This window comes from Poeciliopsis prolifica, unplaced genomic scaffold (genome assembly GCF_027474105.1).
Source record: "Poeciliopsis prolifica strain line A6 unplaced genomic scaffold, Auburn_PproV2 SCAFFOLD003, whole genome shotgun sequence".
Lineage (NCBI taxonomy): Eukaryota > Metazoa > Chordata > Actinopteri > Cyprinodontiformes > Poeciliidae > Poeciliopsis > Poeciliopsis prolifica.
This window is the reverse complement of record NW_026562378.1, coordinates 9,916,022-9,929,900: the sequence shown is the minus strand read 5'-3', so window position 1 is coordinate 9,929,900 and position 13,879 is coordinate 9,916,022.

Sequence of the window (13,879 nt, the reverse complement as noted above, 5' to 3'; positions counted from 1 at the left end):
TATGTTGTGGCTTGTGGAGTTTTATGAGGCTCTGGTCTGTGTTGACTGTGATTGAGAGCGACCTTTGACCTTTCCGACTCTATGGAATTCCATACATGGTGCGTCTGTGACCCCCCCCTGACCTCCAGCTGCGCTCCGATTCTATTGGCTGAAAGGCTCGCTGTGCTGTGAAGCGAAGGGCTGACAGTAAGAATCAACAGGTCAAAGGCTGAGACACTTGGAAATGAGGCAATGAAGTACGGTCTGCCGTTTACAGCAAAGCAACAATGCCATCATTCTGTACACACAGAGTGGCGCACATGAAAAGAAAAGAGCGAGACTGACAATGACAGATAGATGCTGGGAAAGCAGAATATTGTTCAACTGGGCTTTTTTTCCCCCATGTTAAAAGTCAACTATAATGTGAATAGATTTTCTTGACTTTAAAATAGGTATTAATAAAAACAATATCTTTAAAAAAATACTAAAACAAATATTAAGATGGTTGACTGTTGTGATGTAAGATTTTTTGGGGGGATTTTTTATGTGAAGTAAATCCTAACACACAAACAAAGAGAAAAAACAACATTATTTCTCATGTGTGGCCTCATCTCTATTCACTGTTTTCCCCGTCTGCCTCGAATTGTCCGAGTATTCATGTTTTGGTTTTCTTTTAATTTGTGTTGAGCAGTTTCTGTTTCCGTCAAATAAAGTTAGCCCGATATGCCTTTGTCATTTGTGACATGTTTAGATTTCATTTCTTCATTCACTCTTTTTGAGTTCACACCTGAGATCAACTATAGTGAATCTGAATACTTTGAAATAACGTTCAGCTGACCTTGTAGGACTTTGCTGGTTTGTGTCTTAATTGAAGTTATAGTTAGCAGGAAGGTTACAAGAGAGTCTTATTTATATCTGGTTATAATAAATATTCAATCATTAAAATATGTAATTTTCAATAACATTTTAAAAATACTTTAATATATCAATGCAATGATATGCTGCGATATACTCAAAGTGCCCCAAAAAGTTTGCAGTTTGCTTTTGAAGTTTTTCACATTTTTAAGATCTTACACCTTCACTCTTATATGCCATCAGTGTCCAGACTGTCCAAAACTTTCTGTGATCCGCCTGCAGTCAAACTGTACATCAGCTATACTTCATCCACGCCATCCTAACATTTAAACTTCCGTCTTTGTCAGACTGTAGCAGCCTCTGTCTTCCAGGCAGAGACAGGTGGGGGTGGACGGGAGGCTGTCAGGGGCGGCAGCACCTTAACATGCATCCGCCTTGATCAAGGCCCTGATTTGGACATGAACATGGAGAGCTCATCTCTGCAAAGCCCTCAACCTGTGACACTGGTTCAGAGCCGGCTGACAGAAAGTGCCTGAACTGTCTCTCTTCCAGGCCTTTGAATGTCCTTTAGAACAGGCAGACACAGAAATGGTGGAGGAGAACGAGAGCAGTCCTCCTTCTTTTTGTCTTAAACCTGACAGGTTCCTCTCATTTTGCTCTTTGCTCTCTCCTTTGTGCCTTTCACGTTTTGGTAGCAACACTCTTTCCATTTGCCTGTCAAAGTTGAAAGAAATAGCTAAAAAAAAAAAAAAATTACAGAACTTCCATCAGGAGCTTCCCTCAAACTCCTTCTGTCCTCCCGTCCCCAGAAAGCTGTTTTTTTTTTTGTTGCCTCTCTTGTGGGATCCCTTCTCGCAGGAGGAAGGAGGGAGTGAGTGAGGTGGAGCGCTTGGAAAGTGAGAGAAGAGGGTCCAGAAAAGCACCCTAAAATAACTGTCATGCAAGTGGACAGGCAGTGATTAAGGATTTAACTGATCATCCTGCGGCTGACAGTGAACCAGCTATTATCTAGCAGGAATCAAACGCTGCTCAAAGCCCTGGGAGGCTTTCTGCGCCTCTCAGCATCTCTCAGCTCCTCTTAGAGGCCTGGCCAACATGAAAGGAGACGTCAGGGCCTGGCAGCTGACAAGCCACGGAGAGCGCGGCGGAGAGTGAAGTAATGAGATCTTTATTTTGGCCGTTACCTTAGGGACTGTTGATCTGTGTTGTGGCGATGTGCAACGGAATACAAAAAGCCTCTCTGTTTGTTTGTACGGGAACCCTGCCCTGTGTGCGTCTGTGCATGCACATGCATGTTGCCAGTCGCTCCGAATTAGAGGAGTAACAGTCATTCATTAAGCTAACAAATGTCAGGAAACTCGATGCTACCAGATGCATGGAAGTAAATCTTATAGCGATTGTGGTGAGAACATAATTACAGTCAGCAGGAAATCAGCACATTGATTTGTGGCTCTGTGTGAGTGTGTGTTTGTGAGTGTGTGTGTGTGGTGTCGGTGTGGTTGCACTGTTTGTGTTCTTCCTCATCAAAGGCCTTTCCATTACACAGAAGACTTTACACTTGATCCTCTTGCTGATCTTCTTGGTATCTGCTGCTTTTTGTGGTGCGATCGCGCATGCCTATGTGTGCATGTGTGTATGTATGTATGGTGTTATGTACAGCCTCATATTGGTGTTCAGTTTTACCCCAGTACATTAATGGAAAAATTAAAGCAAAAGAAAAGAAAACTAACTCTGAGTTAAACTCAACCACATTCAGTTAATCAGCTGTAAAGCTTTGAAAAAATGTTCATACTTTCACTTGCAAAAGTACAGAAGAACATGCTTCAGTTTTTTTCTTGCATTTGTGAAAGGTGAGATAAAAATGTTTTTTGGCTGGTTGGGGCAGAGTAAGTAAATGTTTTTTTTCTTTTATAAATAAATGTCCAAAAAATATGCCATGCATTTGTATTTTATGTTGTTGAATTTTTATGTATAGATTTTTTTCCCCAAAAAACCTGATAAACAAAACCACAATTTTATTTATTTATTTCTTTTTTTAAAATTACATATAGCACTTTCTAGATGTTTCTGTCCAAGTCTCCTCTTTTTTTGTTGACAGTGTAGCAGCAGCCTTAAACTGGGTACACTTTGGTTCTGCGAGTCTTTAAGGACCACAGCTTTCTCCTGCTTTAGCCTCAAGAATGCCCACTAACTCACACAGGCATCCATTTGAGTACATACCCACACACATAAGCTCTCTTTGCTCATGCAGAGATGAGTGCTGTGTTCCTTCTTGAGGTCCCTTCACACATTAGACCAACTCTAATAATAAAAGGGAGAGGCAGAAGAGTGGATCCTTTGAGTGTTCATGTGAGGGTGGGTGACCCACTTATCCATTTCTCTGGCTTTGTCTGGGCCTCTGGGTTAACCCACTTACCCACTCCCCAGGCTTCTGCCAGGCCCTGGAGTGAAGGCCGGCTCCTTTTCTCATCAAACAACTGCTCTTAATAAAGGGCAGGGCCTTGGGAGCCTGCAGCCCATGGAGCCCTGTGTCAGCCTATGGACGTACTCACACATACCAACATGTACAACAGTGCTCTCAGAGTGGAAGAACAAAAACCCACTTACGTGGTCCTCTGTAGCATTTCCCTCCAACACCAGATTTCTTCTTAACCTTCATTGTTAGGTTGCGTGTGTTTTCTGCAAGGATTTGTCTGTGTTTGTGTGTTTCTCCTTCCGTGCGTCTGTTCCTGTGTGCATATCAGCTTAGAGATCTCGGTGTGTCTCCAGCACCACCAAACTGCATTTGCATTTTAATTATGTCAATGTTTGTTCAAAAGCATGACAAGCGCTCAGACATGACAAAATGGAAATAAGGGACTTAAATTGGGGAATTACAGCACCATCCGCTCATGTTTTGTACGACGCTGACACGATGTAGATCCCTGTGTCCCGCATGTGAAAACCTTATTTTTCATGCTTCTTAATCCTGCTGTGGGGGTTACAGAGGAGGCTCGCTCAGGGAGTCACAACAGTATCAGGAGCACAAGGAGGAATCTATTATGTGCCATCAAATTTGCTATTGTGTTCAAAAGTATTATATTAAGGGTGGGCAAGGGGGTGTATCAGTTAACACTGGCACCTAACGGCAAGAAGGTCTCCAGTTCTAACCTTGGCTTAGAAGGCCTCTTCGTGCAGAGCTTTTGTTTTCTACCTCTGGAGTGAATGCAAGGCTTTCTAATGAGGACTTTTCAACTGGTTTTCTGACAATTTGCAATGTTGTCAGGTCCTGTGGCCTAATTCATCATCCCTGTTCTTAATCTGTTGTTATGAAGAATTTCGTCTGATCCACTATATACTTGCTGAAATGCCCTCTCATGGATGTTTGGCAATCTGAGTGATCCACGATGCTGCTCATGTGGGGGTTACAGAGGAGGCTGCAAAATATATCCAATCATTAAGCCTGACACATAAAATGGTTAGTAAAATGGTCTTTTGACACTTGGATAGTCAGATAACAGGAGTGGTAAACAGGTTGCCAGTAACTCTGGCAAAAGCTTTCTTATCTGACAAGTGAAGTCTTAAGTCTAAAACCAAACCCACAATACTTATATGGCACAGTCTACCACAGACCCTCCACTCTGGTCAGTCACAGCACCTGAACACACCTGACTTTCTAACCTCCAACCGTCACCTTCAGAATCAACAAGGAAATCTGAAAGCTCTCAAAATACCATCACCTCGAGCTCTTCTTTCTCTCTGCCAGCCCTCTTCTCCCAGCCAAGCAAGGCAAAAATATATTACTAAACAGAACGTTGACATTTATGTTTGTCCTTGTCACAACTTGTTTTGATGACACAAGGCTGAAAAACAAGAATAAACAATAAAGAAAAATTATTTGCCATATCTTAAAAACTCTTAAAACCATTTTTAAATGTCTCTTGTAAAAGACAAAACCCTGTGTAATTGTATATTTTAAAACACACAAATTTCTACTTCTTTGTTGCTAATTTTTACTTTAAACGCTGCCTTTGCGCAAAGCTGGTTTGGATTAACTTCATGAAACTAGAAGTATGCAATCTCTGATCTTTTACATTCTTTATAGGTGCAAGTTTTTCTTCCCTACTTCTTGTCCTCCTTCTCCCAATCTCCACTGAGTGGCAGGGCCAGAATGGTGCTTCTGTTGTGTGTAATAAATGCTCTTGTATTGAGCCCACAGGGAAACTCTACTCTTCTCTCCCAGCCATTACTGTCTAATGGCCAGATGATGGGAGAGACACACACAGAGCCTGTCACTGACACACTGATATACTGCTCTGGTGTGTGTAAGCTCACGCATGCGTGTGTGTGTGTGTGTGTGTGTGTGTGTGTGTGTGTTGAATGTGTCATATATAGGCTGATATAGCACCTTGGCCTCCGGGCAGAGGCGGGGAGAGAGGGGTAACAGTAGTAACTCACTCGCAACCTGATCAAGCAGTGATAAATCTTCTGAAGCCATCCCGTTTCCTGACAAACACACACAAACACACGCCTGCACGCACGCACACACACAGCTCCACCCTCTTGCTCCTTTGGAACCACTGAACCCTTAGGGCAACAATGAAAAACATACGCTCATCACTTAAACTGTCCCCTATATATACGTGTTACGTTCCAGAACAGCTGTTAGAGTCCTGACTCACCAGGTGAAACTAAGTGTTTTTCTTCCTTGTTAAAAGTTTTCTCGCAGAGGCACAACGCTCACAAATCGTTGTTCCTCCACTCAATATGTTTTAATGGGATGTTGGTCTTCATCTGAGAAGTGAGAAGTGTTGTTAGCATTTGGGACATGGCCCAACTCCTCAAAAACACAAGTCACATCCTGTGACTTTCATTAAACTTTAATGATTAATGGTAATCATTAAAGTTTTAAGATGAACAGTACCTTGTAAAAGTATTCATGCGCTCAGGACCCTTTCCCACTTTGTCATGTTACAACCACACAGCTCAATGTATTTTATTGGGATTTTCAATGAGCCAATGACACGTAGTGCATGGTTTTTAAGGTGGAACGAAAATAAAACTGGGTTTTCAAAAACCTTTGCAAGTGAATGCTGAAGAGGAAAAAGAGCATTTGTAGTCATCCTCCCAGATGTAGCACTTTATAGAGCCAACTTTCACTGCAATTGCAGCTACAGATTTGTTGGAGTATGTCTCCGTCAATCTCTATAAGTCTAAAAAATGTTGCTTTCTCAAAACAGCTCAACCTCAATCAAATTTGACAGAGTGTCTATGAAGATCAGCTTTCAAGTGTCATACCACACATTCTGATTTAGATTTAGGTCTGGACTTTGACTAGGTCATCCCAACATGTTAGTGTGCTTTTTCCTGAACCATTCCACTGTAGCTTTGGCAGTGTGCTCTGGGTTGTTAACCTGCAGAACATGTGAGCTTCCACCCCTGTCATAAAAATGTGGTCTGTTTGCAGCCCTCAACAGTTTTTCTGAGGCCTCTGGCTAAAGGTCAAGAGTTGCAGAAATTTGGCCTGCCAGTACAGTGAGTAGCTGATCCGGATTAATCTGTTTTTCTTAAAACATTGAATTTAATGTTTTCACAGATGTATTAAAATATTAGAAAATGTCAGACACAACACAAAGTCAAAGGTTTTTGATTTTGTCTTGATTTCATGGTCAATAGAACCAAAAACATCCAGTCAATTTTGTTCGTAAACAGACTTATCTCTAACATAATCTCTGATGTTTACACAATAGCGTCTAGACAACATTTAATTTCATTACTCAATAATTACAGGAACTATATGTAGGAAAGGATGATTTTCCTTTCCTTGACAATTATGTGCAACTTTGTGTGTTTCTATTGCTAAAAATCCCAACAAATGTGTTGAGATGTTTGGTTGCAACATGACAAAATACAAATGACTTCAACAGTTATGAATCTGTTTGCAAAGCAGTGTAGTTTCATGGACATGAAAGGTATGAAATTTTGGTGCTCAGGTGGTTTAAGCATCTTAATCTTCCCCCATGGCTACATTTAGATGGGTGGGTTGTGTTTTTCAGTGCTTCTAATGAGATTCAAGGACAAATAATTTGAGACGTTTAAACCATCTCCACTTTTTGCAGTGGTTTTCTTTTATATAATACAGAAGTGATTTGGTATTCTCTGATTTAGTTGCGCCTGAGACAAGATAATGGGACCTTTTTTTAATTTTTTATTTGGGGTTATTTGTGTCTGCTTGCATACTTGAATAATGTTTTGAACTCCATTTGGTTGTGTAAAACTGTTGAAGCTCTCAAGGCGCACAACCTGTATTCAGTATTTGATCGTGTTCTTTGCTAAAATGTTCTGAATGAATTCCAGACTTGGAGCTAAGATTTCTATTGAGGGCACGGTGACAACCAATAAAAATGTTGTTTTTTTTTCTTTTCACAAATGTGTTGATGCATGGAAGTGCACAAATACAATCTATCCTTCTGCCTCTCTCAAACACATGCACTCCTAAACACTAGACACCATACAAGGACTGGACAGTGCAAGGACATCAACACACTTCAGCTACAATCAGAAAAACCTTGAGAGGCACTGGTCCTTTCTCCTCATCCAGGCTTAAAAATAATTTGAATACCTATATAACTCAATGAAATTAAACTGCTTTGAATGACAAAATTCATAAATACCCAAACAATTTGTATTGCCGCCTTTAAAATCTTGTCTGCAAAGACAAACACTGAAAAAAAGTTTTTTTTTTGGAGGTTCTTTTAGCTTTAACTTACTTTGAAGCACCAACCGAAGCTGCCGATTGTGCAAGCACACAAAGAACTTTACTGCTTTAAGGGAAAAACACTCTGGCTATTCAAACAGAAAAAAAACTTGATAACAAGTTAGATAAATTCTGTAGATATTGATCAAATCCTTTGAAAAATAAAATAAAAACGTTCCCTCTTTGCTGATTATTACAAGTTGTCTTAGAACTGTTTAATGCCCTCTTTTTTTGTTTAATCTCTTGATTTTATCACTGTCCTTGCAAATTAATTCCACATGAACTGAAATCTGTTTGTGTTCTGTATAAGCACACTTTTGTTGCATCATTGTTGGCTGAAAATAGAACACTAGTAAATTCCATGTATTTTATTGGTTTTATGAGAGAGATCAACTCAAAATGGAACATTACTTTGAAGAGGTGTGATATTTACAATAAAAAAATAAAATAAAAAATGTGGGTTGCACATCCATTCTGATACCCGTAAATCAAATCTAGTACAGCCAATCCCCTTCCTAATTTACATAGTTAGTAAATAGACTCCAAATGTGTGTAATTTAATCTCTGCATAAAACCAAATGTTCTGTGGAGGCCTGGAGGTTTGTTACAAAACATTAGTGAGGAAACAGCAGTTTGGAGACCAAAACACACAGCCGACAGGGAAAAGTTGTGGAGATATAGAAAGCAGGGTGGAGTAAAAACGGTTGGGGGGTTGAGTCAGAGAAGCAGTTTTAGCATCATTGCAATGCTTTGAACATTTGCATCTCAAGTCTTCATCTGGACATGACAATATTATAGCACAAATACAAAGTGTGAGAATCATGGCTGTCCACATAAACTCATAAGCCAGGTTAAAAAAACCAAAAACAAAATAGCACTAATCTGGAAATCACCAGGCGACTCTCAGTGACTCTGAAGTACTTGTGGAGATTTTTTTTACAGAATATCCCATTTACAGTTTACCACAATCGTGGAGAAAGCAAGGCATGTTTATTTTGTATGGAACATTTCAGCAACAAGGGAATTTAATGTGGTTTAGATGTAAATACAACAGTCAAGCTACAATTATTAAATGTTTCAAATGCTACGCTTAGAAAATTTTATCACAAAATGTATTTATTTTTCCATTGTACTTAAAAAAAAAAAGAAATCAAATTTCAAAATATAAATATTGCATAAAAATGAAACACTTTAGCAAAACTTTTCATATGGCCCAAAACTTAAATAATTAGTTTTCTTTTCTTTGTTTTTATCAAGTGGGACGATTTTTTGGGGTGGAGTTACAGTCCATGATTTATGATTTACTTTCCCCCAATCAGCCAAAAAAAGACGCTCGTGGCCGTTGTTTATTATTGGAAATGGAAGAAGGAATCTTTTTTGTATATGAAGAAAATCTGGAAGACTTAATGGGAGTAAATTATATACAAACATACAAGTATGAAGCTGAATTGACAGCCAGATGTCCACAATCTAATGAAAACGCTTCAGCTTTGGATTCTATTGACGTCATGACGTCATCGCCGTCATGACGACGCGGCAACGACAGAGTTCTGAACGAGAATGGTGAGATCCGTCAATCTTTCTTAATGTACAATTTGAGGCTGTAGTGCAACAGCTATTCTCGTAATTGTGTCCAGCATATATCTATATGCTTGAGATACGTTCCTCTTGTTGACTGGTGAGTACGTCCTCCTCTCTCTTTGACTTTATTTCTCTAACTTTTCTGACGAAGTTTTGTATATTTAGGGAAGCTTAAGAAAAATTTAAAAATAAGTCGTATTTTCTTGCCGGTTCGAACAAATACTACACTAAATCACGTTACACCAGTATTCATCCGCTCTTGATATAATAGGAGTTAAAATTGCATCCGGTCGCTGTTCTTCTTCTTTTACAACTAAATGTTAATGGCGGTTGGCAAACAACAATATGGTGCATTACCGCCACCTATCAGTAAGGCGAGTACATGAAGCTAATAATGTGCTCCACCTCTCCAGAGATTTGATACAAAGACAACATGTCTTTAATATATTTTGGTGCTAAATCACTTGGTGTTTTTTTAACAAAATAATGCTAATGTGCATTCTAGCTATAGGTAGCTTGTGTAAGGACTTTAGGAATGGGCAATTTTGGCAATAGACTACAAAGAGCAACAGAGTCAGCAATAAAGCAACATTAAACATACAAAACTCTTACGAAACGGTTTAAGCTGGAACATGTTCCAGTGGTTACCAGAACAAAACCGCGGTGCTTAGATCATAAATTCATTCAACTTAACATGTTTGATGACACATCTAGAAAAAAAGGAAGAAAATACAGTGACTTCCAGATTTCTTTAGGCCACTTCATCCCTCATTTATTTTCTAATTAGGTGTCTTTGTAATAATAAACCAATTTTGGGAAGTCATTCCGTACTTGAAGGTAAATAGTAAATGATATCCAATCATGTATAATTTGGCTTCATTCACCTTCTATATTTAGCAGACTCACGGCTACATTAACACAGCTTGATGTTTGCCAATACGTTCTTTGTTGCATTTTTTTTCTCAATCAAGCTGTAACTCGTGACATTAAAAAAACAATAATTAAGAACGACTGTATCCTTAAAGCTACGCAAGTGCTGGCTCAAATTTAAACTTGCACATAAAAAACAAAAAGTTGTACAAACAGTGTTTCAGAATCAGCATCCAATCAGCAGAAAATTGCTGTTTTAAAATACTATTCTATAGGTATGGAGGGGTTGAAGTAGAGGGATAGTTTATTTATATTATTTCATTTCACATAGAAAGCAAATATTATATAATTGAAATGTCCTAGCTACCAAAAACTGTTTACATGCCATAGGACAGGAGTTAAAATGCTTTTTAAAAATAGGGTTCTTTGTTCCAAATCTTTATTAAGCAATGACTTATACCTTGCTCTTTGGAATGGATATTGTAATCAGTGGCTCAAAAGAGACTTTTGGGAGAACAAGTACAAAAACAACTTGAAACGATCAGGTTTGATCTAATATTTGCTATAAATTGTATGTAAAACATGAGAATCTCACAAAGGCTTGTCAAAATCACAAAAAGACTGAACAGGACAATGTGCGTAGACCTAAGGACAGAACAAAATGTTTGTGAAACATATTGCCACAATATGGAAGAACAACCTACATTTACAGTTCTTATGAGACATTTACACACACATAAGACTTTTAATGATGAATCTGAAATATTCTGTTATTATAGTATATTCCAGATGAAAACTCAGATTTGAGAGCAAATGCTTTTGTTCAGACGACAATCCAGATGATTGGAACAGGTTCCTATTGGTCAGCACTCTCTCATTCTCTCTATTTGACAGTTAAAAACTCACCTTACTATACACAAATACACATGATGTTCCAGCAGTATTCAGGAGTAGACAAAATTCATAACAAAAGGAAACACCACGCTCTGTTTTATAAAACCCCAGAAAACTGAAATGTACCTAAATCTGACATGTGTTTTACACAAACATGCTCTACATATTTAAGCATTAACATGCTTGGCCTTGTGCACCTATGGATGTGCGTACATGTGGAGTGTGTGTGTATGTGAGAGGCAATGTGTTGCTACCAGATGAAAGGTGTGAGTGTTGAGCCTCGCTGTCAGTCCTTGCCATGTTTTACAGCCTGTCCGCTCTGCACAGTGATTAGAGCTGTCGACTGTGATGTGATGACATGGGCTGAAACCACAGCAGGGGAATGAGAGCAGTGAGTGGGAGAGAAAGACATACCGACAGAGAGAGAGAGAGAGAGAGAGAGTCAAGGTGTCAGGTGGAGATCAGAAGAAAAGTTTGGAGGGAAGAGGGTTTTTTTGGCAGGGAGCTGACCTTGACTGCAGCTCCAGTAGCAGCTCAGAGAATATTGTGAATGGAAGTTGGACCTTTTGTTGCAGTTCAGTCACTGTGGAGTTCTTCGCCAACCCACTCTACTTCCTAGAGTTTGCATGCAGAACAGCCTGCAAAGTTAGGGGGAAAATAAAAAATGATGCTCTGCTAAGGATGATGCTGCACAATCACATTTTTTTGCACAAGAAGTGAAAGGTAACACTTTGAAGTTGAAAACTTTTTCTGGCGGTACAAATTTTGATGTCGTAATCAGCGTTCTGCCCCATCTTTATTAATAAGAACTCTTTAAAAGTTTAGGTCAGCAAGGTTAAAAACATTTTTTGATCTTCATAATTTACTACTAACATGAATTAGTTTGCGCTTGTTTGTCATATTTTACCTGAAATATTTAAAGTATTTCAGGTAAAATACTTTAATACGTTAAGGCCTACTTCCATATAAACTTAGAAATTAATGTCTCAAAAAGTGTATCTTGCTTGAAGACCTAATTTTCCTGTCCAATGCTTACAATCGCCACTGTGGCTTATCTCACCTGACAAAATCACATTCTGACATCAACTGCTTGGCTCCGGTGAGAAATACTGCGGCGTTTTAATATTGCTTGTGGCACGAGATCGAAATACAACCTGAGTGGAAAGCTATATCACACGTCTTAACACATGTACTTCACTGGCATTTTCCTTCCTTGCTCTTTTACCTTTTCACATTGTTTCATTTACACATGTTCTTCATCAGACCCAGCAAGAGGGAAGAAGAAAATCCACAGGGAGAGCAGGTCCTTTTTCAGTTTAATGCCTGCTCCTTCCCTAATAGAGGATAAATAAACACCACTCTGTTGTCGAGTGTGCGATTCTCACACACACATTCGGAGACGCAGACAATCTACCTACTTGTTGCGTGTCCAGTCGAAGCTAAAACAGCAGAAAATAAGCTCACTGCCCTGTCCTCCCTATGTGGTAAAGCTGCTATTACTGGAGCCTAATAAGGCCCAGATGCCTAATATTAGACGTAATCTGTCAGAGCAGTGTTGTTTATGTAATTTAATTTTTGCAGCCAGTTGTTTCCAATTAGGTTGTTTAACATTTTTAATTGAATTAAATGGGAGATATCTACATTAGGAGAATTGGCAAAAAGTCAGTGCCAGAGCTGGGGCAGACATGTGGAAACAATGTTGTTTTCAGACTATGTGTATGACTGCGTGTGTGCGTGCGCTTGTGTGTGTCTGTGTCATGATACGCACCTATCATTACAGCTTTTCCATTATTGTCAAGCCTCTCTGATGTGAGGGGAGCAGCGTGTATGGTAATTACGACGTTATGAGGTGGCAATTACTTGGAAATGTGTTTGACTGTCATACGCCCACTACAACGACATGTCAACCGGTCTAGATTGGCAAAAAGTGTTGAAATGGAGAGAATAAAAGAAATAACGTTGAGTGACTGCATTGCTAAGGAACCGACACAGAACAAATTATGGCCAAAAAATTAAAAGTCTAGTTTTTGTAAAGGGTTCAATTTAACAAGCTTTTGCCATTTGACAGAGTGCCTCACAAAGTATCCATTCCCCTTTGACCCTTTAACTTATGTTGCATTACAACTACAAATTTCAATGTATTTTTCTATGCATTTTATGTAGTAAACCAACACAAAACCAGTAGCTTTTATGAATGGAAATTTATAAAGTGTGACATGTGTTTCCATTTAGCACACCAGTGTCAGTTTTCTCACTTTCTATAATTACCATTCACTATAATTATAGACACAAGTCCTTTAGGCTTTGTCCTTTCTAGCTTGGGAAACATTGGGCCTGAAATTTTTTGCTGAAATTTGTTAAAGAATGTTTTGCAAATACATTAGTCTTCAAGTCAAAGCCCAGATTTCCAGGTGTATTAAGGTTCTTATATTGATATACATCCTTTTAACACATTTTGCTTTAGGACCGTTGTACTGCTGGAAAGTGAACCTCTGCCTCTTTTGTAGCCACTTAAGGGCAATTCACATCAGTGGCATCAGACATACCCCCATTAAATTCTATCACACTAAAATCTACTGTGAATTACCGAGCCAACCTTTATCTTTTACATCTCTAATGACGAGTGTCAATGTTTCTGACAGAACTATGCAAGGCTGGAGTTAAATGTCATGCCCTGTCTAGGTTAACTTAAGCGAAATGCATCCAGAGGTGTCAGTTTACACATGGTGACTGACCAGCTGCACTTTGATGCTACAGATAAGCATTCCCCTTAGCACGTTTTTCTCCAGGATTGCCCAGTATTTACCTCCTTCTCATCAACTCTGAACAGTTTTCCTATTTCCCTGCTCAAAAACAACATCCACATAGCATGATAGGACTTGCTGGGGGGATAGTATTGTTTATGGTGATGAACCTTGATGTCTTGTATCTCCAGATGTATGAATATCTTTATGTTTTTTTTCT